Below are 7,590 nucleotides of genomic sequence, written 5' to 3'. Positions count from 1 at the left end.
ACTGAAGTTCAGCTCTTACAGTCAGCAGCTCCAGGAGACAAGTCGAGTCGTTACTCATGAGTTTTGGAGATGAATGAAAAGTGGAGATGACTTTGAGCTTTGATTTCTCAGCTTTGTGATTCAGTGAGGAAAAACAACAGCAGCTGGTGAAGAAAACAGTTTTCTACCTCACTGTGGAAAAGAAAAGCATCTCGTCCTCAGATCCGCTCTCAAGTTTTATTTGCGGTGAAACAGTATTTTTCCACTCGGGCTGCTAGCGCTGCTCTCGCTGTATCTCGTTAGCGAAGTTGTCACCTCCGTGGTTACTAGACTTTAAAAATAATTACAGCCCTTGATGGGGTTGTTCGGTTGTTCCTCAGAAGTTGTGTGAAGCAGCCAAACTAATAAAGGAAACATTCTGCTCGTTTCTACAGCGAAAAATAAACACCAGAAAAACATTAGAGGAACGTTCACAGCTGCTCAGACAGTTCCTTTCTGGTTCTTCTGGTTCCAAGTTCTGGAAGCCAAGAAGAACCTTCATAAGAATTTGTGTGTTAACTAAGTGTGATTCGTGCTCCAAATAATTTCACCAAGAACCAGGCAGGAGATTCATTTCTCATCACAAAAGGGGGTTCATTTTGTTGTGTGTGTGTGTGTGTGTGTGTGTGTGTGTGTGTGTGTGTAGGAGATTCAACAGTTGCTCTAAGCACAGAATCTATGAGGAATGAAACATTAGCTTTTGATGGGAAAAGGTGGTTAGATTTAGTTTCCTGTTTGTACTGAATCTCCAGCGATGTCTCTATACACAGCTGAGCTGTTCCTTGAAGCCCAGAGCTGAACCCGAGCTGCTCATCTTCTCGGCTTTCATAACTCCTGATAAAGCAGAAGAGGGTTTAGGACTTGGTGAGATGCAGCTGATAAATCTCACATTAAAATTCCTCGACTGCAGCAAAGAGAAGCTCAGAATAATCCTGTGTGTAAACGGGCCGAGGCCGAGGGGGAGATGGAGACGTTTGCTGATGGGATGAATCTCTCTCTCTCACACACACTTTGCCTTCACACCAACAGGAACATCAACAATCGGGCCCTTGTTCGGGGGGAGGGGAGGAGAAACAGACAGCGGAGAAGTTGTCGGGCTGAGATCAGAGAGCAAGGAACAGTCTGAGGAACAGCTGAAAAAAGGAACATGTTTCAGACAGACTGAAGGATGAAGAACAGGAAGGACCTAATCCCAGGATCAGGAGCACAAGCCTCAGACAGCAGCTATAGCATTTTCAGCTAAAGATTTACAGCACTGAAATGTAGCTAATTAGAGATCAACAAGATCTGGGAGCTTTAGAAGGTGATCAGTCTGCGTGGAGGAGGAGGTCATGGTGCAGAACAGAGTGAAGAACTGAAGCAAACCTGGAGCAACATGGATACACAGAGCAACACACACACACACACACACACACACACACACAAAATAGTAATAAATTCACTTATTAAACCCATCTCACACACACACTGATGAGGCGTAACGTTTTTAAACGCAGTATAAACACGTTTTCAGGCTGCAGTTTATAAACAGAGGTTAAAAAAAACGACGTAATTCCGAGTTCTCGCTGAACACGAATTCTGTGCATTTTAATTCAAACGTTTTGTTCACTTTGAGAAAGACAGAAGGATCTTCTCTTCCTAAATTCATTAGTCACGCCGTTCAAACGTGTTGAACACGTTGCACCGCCTGGACCGCCCGAGTGTTGAGATTGTAAGAAATAATGAAGACGAAACACGAGTTCCAGCTCACACAAATAAAAATAATTGATTGCACCGGAAAGAGAAAAAAAAAAGAAAAAAGGAAAGAAAAAAAAGAGCCAGATTCTGCAGTCGGATGGAAAACACATTTGAGCGGGACGAGAATCCGGAGCGTCTGGGAATGTGGGAATTGTTTTTTTGGGTCGCTTATTTTTATTTATTTATCCTTTAAATTGAAAAGGTCCCCAGAGAACACATGCATCATCCTGCTGTGTGTAACAATAGAGATGTAATCAACATTTCACAGACGTTTACAGCAGACCAACTGATTTGTGTGGAACTGTTTAGTTGTTCAGATGAAACGCCTGGAAAACTGTAAACCGTTTACCTCGAGAAAATCGGAGAAACACGCACACGGGAAAAGAAAAAAAAACACTCCCGGGTTTCTCTCTGCATTGTCGAGGCACAAAGGCGTTCCTGCACAATTAAGTTAATAAACTGTTTACTGATTGATTTGCGGCTGTAATTGCCACCGCTCAGCCTCCTTACTGCTCTGTAACCCAGCTGCCTTTCTCTCAAACAACAATCCTGAAAAAGGTCAAAGGTCACCGCCCCCTGAAGCCCATCCCGGGTCCAAGGCTGTAGGAAAAAATGGAGACTGATTGCTTCTCAGCGACATCTCAAAGATCTTCCCCTGAACACAAGATTCCCCGTGATGGATCTATTCTCTCGTTCTTTTCTCAGGGCCGTGCCGCAAATCACGAAGGCGCTCCGGCGAGAGTCGGGCCGCCGTCTGAAAAGCGATGCAACAAAAAACCTGAACCAAAAAGCATTAATGATTAACTCTGTTGAAACCCGGCGCAGGAGCAGGCAGGACGTGTGGTAGGAGGCGGTGGACGAAAGCAGGATCGATGCCAGTTTTTTTTTATAACAACTCGACCAAATAAAACTTTCAGGATGTAAAAAAACCCATTGAAACGAAGCGGACGAGTCTCGGCGCTCCGTATAGAACGTTTAAACTATTTCACTTCGTATCCCTGTGAGAAGATTCTGGATCTCAGGCTTTAACGACGTCTTCATACCAAAGTTCACAAACTAAACCAGTCAAATACTTATTGTATTTTTATTTATTTATTTTCACATTTACAGCGTATCCAGAGCCTCCATTTATCAGAGCAGGTGAGGGTTAAGGGCCTTGATCACACGCCCAGCTGTAGCAGCTCAGTGGTATTAGGATTTGAACTCACAAACTTCTGATCAGAAGTCCAACATCTCAGCTGAGCTACAACTTCCCTCTTTACAGCGACCACACACACACACACACAAAATAGTAATAAATTCACTTATTAAACCCATCTCACACACACACTGATGAGGCGTAACGTTTTTAAACGCAGTATAAACACGTTTTCAGGCTGCAGTTTATAAACAGAGGTTAAAAAAGCACGTAATTCGAGTTCTCGCTGAACACGAATTCTGTGCATTTTAATTCAAACGTTTTGTTCACTTTGAGAAAGACAGAAGGATCTTCTCTTCCTAAATTCATTAGTCACGCCGTTCAAACGTGTTGAACACGTTGCACCGCCTGGACCGCCCAGTGTTGAGATTGTAAGAAATAATGAAGACGAAACACGAGTTCCAGCTCACACAAATAAAAATAATTGATTGCACCGGAAAGAGAAAAAAAAAAGAAAAAAGGAAAGAAAAAAAAGAGCCAGATTCTGCAGTCGGATGGAAAACACATTTGAGCGGGACGAGAATCCGGAGCGTCTGGGAATGTGGGAATTGTTTTTTTGGGTCGCTTATTTTTATTTATTTATCCTTTAAATTGAAAAGGTCCCCAGAGAACACATGCATCATCCTGCTGTGTGTAACAATAGAGATGTAATCAACATTTCACAGACGTTTACAGCAGACCAACTGATTTGTGTGGAACTGTTTAGTTGTTCAGATGAAACGCCTGGAAAACTGTAAACCGTTTACCTCGAGAAAATCGGAGAAACACGCACACGGGAAAAGAAAAAAAAACACTCCCGGGTTTCTCTCTGCATTGTCGAGGCACAAAGGCGTTCCTGCACAATTAAGTTAATAAACTGTTTACTGATTGATTTGCGGCTGTAATTGCCGCTGCTCAGCCTCCTTACTGCTCTGTAACCCAGCTGCCTTTCTCTCAAACAACAATCCTGAAAAAGGTCAAAGGTCACCGCCCCCTGAAGCCCATCCCGGGTCCAAGGCTGTAGGAAAAAAAATGGGAGACTGATTGCTTCTCAGCGACATCTCAAAGATCTTCCCCTGAACACAAGATTCCCCGTGATGGATCTATTCTCTCGTTCTTTTCTCAGGGCCGTGCCGCAAATCATGAAGGCGCTCCGGCGAGAGTCGGGCCGCCGTCTGAAAAGCGACGCAACAAAAAACCTGAACCAAAAAGCATTAATGATTAACTCTGTTGAAACCCGGCGCAGGAGCAGGCAGGACGTGTGGTAGGAGGCGGTGGACGAAAGCAGGATCGATGGCAGTTTTTTTTATAACAACTCGACCAAATAAAACTTTCAGGATGTAAAAAAAACCCATTGAAACGAAGCGGACGAGTCTCGGCGCTCCGTATAGAACGTTTAAACTATTTCACTTCGTATCCCTGTGAGAAGATTCTGGATCTCAGGCTTTAACGACGTCTTCATACCAAAGTTCACAAACTAAACCAGTCAAATACTTATTGTATTTTTATTTATTTATTTTTCACATTTACAGCGTATCCAGAGCCTCCATTTATCAGAGCAGGTGAGGGTTAAGGGCCTTGATCACACGCCCAGCTGTAGCAGCTCAGTGGTATTAGGATTTGAACTCACAAACTTCTGATCAGAAGTCCAACATCTCAGCTGAGCTACAACTTCCCTCTTTACAGCGACCACACACACACACACACACACACACAATGCGGGTACGAGAAAATAATCCACGCGGCAGTGATGGGATGCGAACAGACACAAAACCCTATTACCCCCCCATCGGTGCGCCCCAAAGTGTTTATTCTACTGCACCACAGGAATTTACCAGCGATTATAAATATTCATAAAATGCTGCCTGACTTTCAGACACGTCCTCCAACTGTTAATTTCCTGCGAGTTTGTGAAACTACGGGATCTCAGAAGATCCATTTGAGACTGAAACAGTACAGCGCAAGTTGATGAAAATGGACTGGGCCGCGTTCGACAACGTAACACACCGAGTTCGCAAAATGAGAAACACCAAAAAACCAGAACGGACCTCAGGTTCCTCCACAACGTATAAATATTTAGTTTGGTAACTTTATCCACCAAAATAAAGCACAAACTGACAGTTATGATAATTATTACAGACTAATTCTAAAGTAGCACGAGGAGACGCTCGAGATGGGACACTTCCTGCGCAACTCAGAGGCGAGTCTGCCCTCTTATGGAGATTTTGTGACACTGCAGTCAAGATCTTTAAATCAGAATCAAGTTAAGAGAAGAAAAAAAAAGAGGTTTAGTTTAAATCATTTTTATTTATTTTAGTCAAATATATATATTTGAATCCTTTTCCGTGAGAAGGATTTTTGGGAGAAAATGTTTACAGAAACCAATGCATCCAAGTCAAACTGCAAACAAACCAAACTTGTTTTTGACACGTCATGGAACGAAGCATTTCAGCGTTTTGTGCCGTGGGGATGAGCGTGGTCACATGATTCAGGTGATCTGAAACCCACAGGTTATTTGACTAAATGACAGTAACAGGATTTAACATGTCTGGATTTTTTTTTATAGGATTTACATGATTTAAAAAAAAAAAATCTTAAAAGTTCCTGAAGATGCTGGGAAGCTTCCAAAAAGCTTGGCTTGAAAGCGTTCTTGCAGACAAACGTAGTCCTTGTGTTCCAAAGAGTCAGGGTAAGGGTTTTGCATAAAGGCACAAAAGCATTAGAGCCCTGTCTAGGGCGTTTTTCTTCTTCTTCTTCTTCTTCCTTTTTCCACTTTTTTTTTTTTTTTTGGCAAGACATTGGTCCCTGTAGGCAGTCCTCTTTCTTAGTCCACATCACACACAAGATAAAAATAAGACAACAAAACAAAATAATAAAACAATTAGATTATACTTAAAGTGTACAGTTCTAATTAGATCTCTAATTAAAAAAGAAAAAAAAAAAAAAGAGAAAAAACAAGAAGAACCCTACTGAAACCTATGCTCCGATTTGATCAGCTGTAACCAGGGATACAGTGAGGAACACACCGAGGACTTCAGCAGTTTACGACACCCTAATTAATGGAAAGCTAATTTTCGGGGGGCAGTCGAGGGGGTGACGGGTTTCTGCTCTATAGAGGATACAGCTCGAGTAAAGATCTCTGTTGGTTAAACTCAACGAGACTCTTCTTGCCCTGTCTGATCAAGTCCTCTTTTCTGAAACACGGCAAGACCATGAGGAGCCTGAGGAGCGCCTCGATGTTGGGGAACGACTCGGCGTCTGTAGCATTGAGCGTGTCCAGAAGGCCAGCGTGAAGAAGTTGCTGAGAAGGATCGACGTCTAACCACTTCTCGCGCCACTTCAGAAGCTCCTCCTGCAAAGAGCTGGAGTCTGGGAGATCGTCCTGGTACAGCTTGAACAGCTCAGGGTCCGTGCAGCATCCCTCCGTCTTGGATATGACATAAGGCACAACCTGCATGCAGCGCACGGCCGACAGAGCGCCGTCGGAGAACAGCTCGTTGATCTCGCAGACCGAGTGCTCGAGCGCTCCTTTGCTGATGATGTCTCGACAGTAAATGATCAAACACTCCTGTGAGGTGTGGTCGACGCTGACCTGTAGTTTGGAAGCTAAGACCACTGCTTCTTGATACCAGCTTTGAAGATGAGCGTCGATGTTGATCTTCATATCCCTCAGTGAACTAAGCACTGCAGACAAACTGTTCACAGCTTCATACACATCTAGAGGTTGGCCCTGGAGACTCTGGCTTAGACTTTTCGTCGGACTCAGGACGTTTTTCATGATCACGAGCGTCAGGATGAACTCGAAGTTCTGCAGGATGATCATGAAGTCACCAGCCTGGGTTCTTTCAGCCTGGATGTCATGCTTTTCCTTTATATCGTTCAAACTGAGCATGATGGCTTCCAGGATTTCAATGGTAAGATCCAGAGTGTCATGGCTCCTCTCCCATTGGTTTCTGCTCAGACGGTCAGTCAGATCGCTGTGCTTAGCAGCGTCGCTTTGAAACAGGGACGCGACCGTTTTATACAACACCGCCCGCTTCTCTTCATCCTCAGTGACCCACTGGAGCATCCTCTCCACCCATGTGAAGCTGTCCGCTACCTCAGAGATGATGCACGACTTAGCCAGCCATGTGTTCAGGGACATGGAGGAGCTGAACGTGCGTACAGAACGTGGGTATCTCTGAGAGATCATCGATCCTGCTGCTCTGACTTGAGCACCTGCAGCACCTACAGTCATCAGACTTTGACCCCGACAGAAGGCCAAGTTCAAACCCCACTTCTCAGACAGAGCCACAGTCAAAGAGTCCACAAAAACTGCAATGTCTTGGTCGAGAGGGACGTAGGCTAACACGTCCTCGCACGGCGTCTTGCAGTTCTCCAGGTAGCAGATCCCCACAGGGACGTACGTATGTCCTTCAATTTCTATTTGCTGTTCACATGTAATAGAAAAGAACTTTGTGTTTTGCATCTCTCTGAAAAACGACTCTTGAACAGGGGTGCTGTAGAACGACAGCACCCCCTTGTGGGGTTCAGCGGAATCTTCACCAGACGCTTTGGAGGGATCCGTGCTATCTTGCTCTATTGCATAGGATTCATCGAGATCATCTTGAACAGTTGTTGGCTTTACTTCAGCTGCCGTGGAACTGTTTGGATCACTT

The sequence above is a fragment of the Silurus meridionalis genome, chromosome 11, assembly GCF_014805685.1.
Source record: "Silurus meridionalis isolate SWU-2019-XX chromosome 11, ASM1480568v1, whole genome shotgun sequence".
Classification (NCBI taxonomy): Eukaryota; Metazoa; Chordata; class Actinopteri; order Siluriformes; family Siluridae; genus Silurus; species Silurus meridionalis.
Note: the sequence above shows the minus strand (reverse complement) of the source record.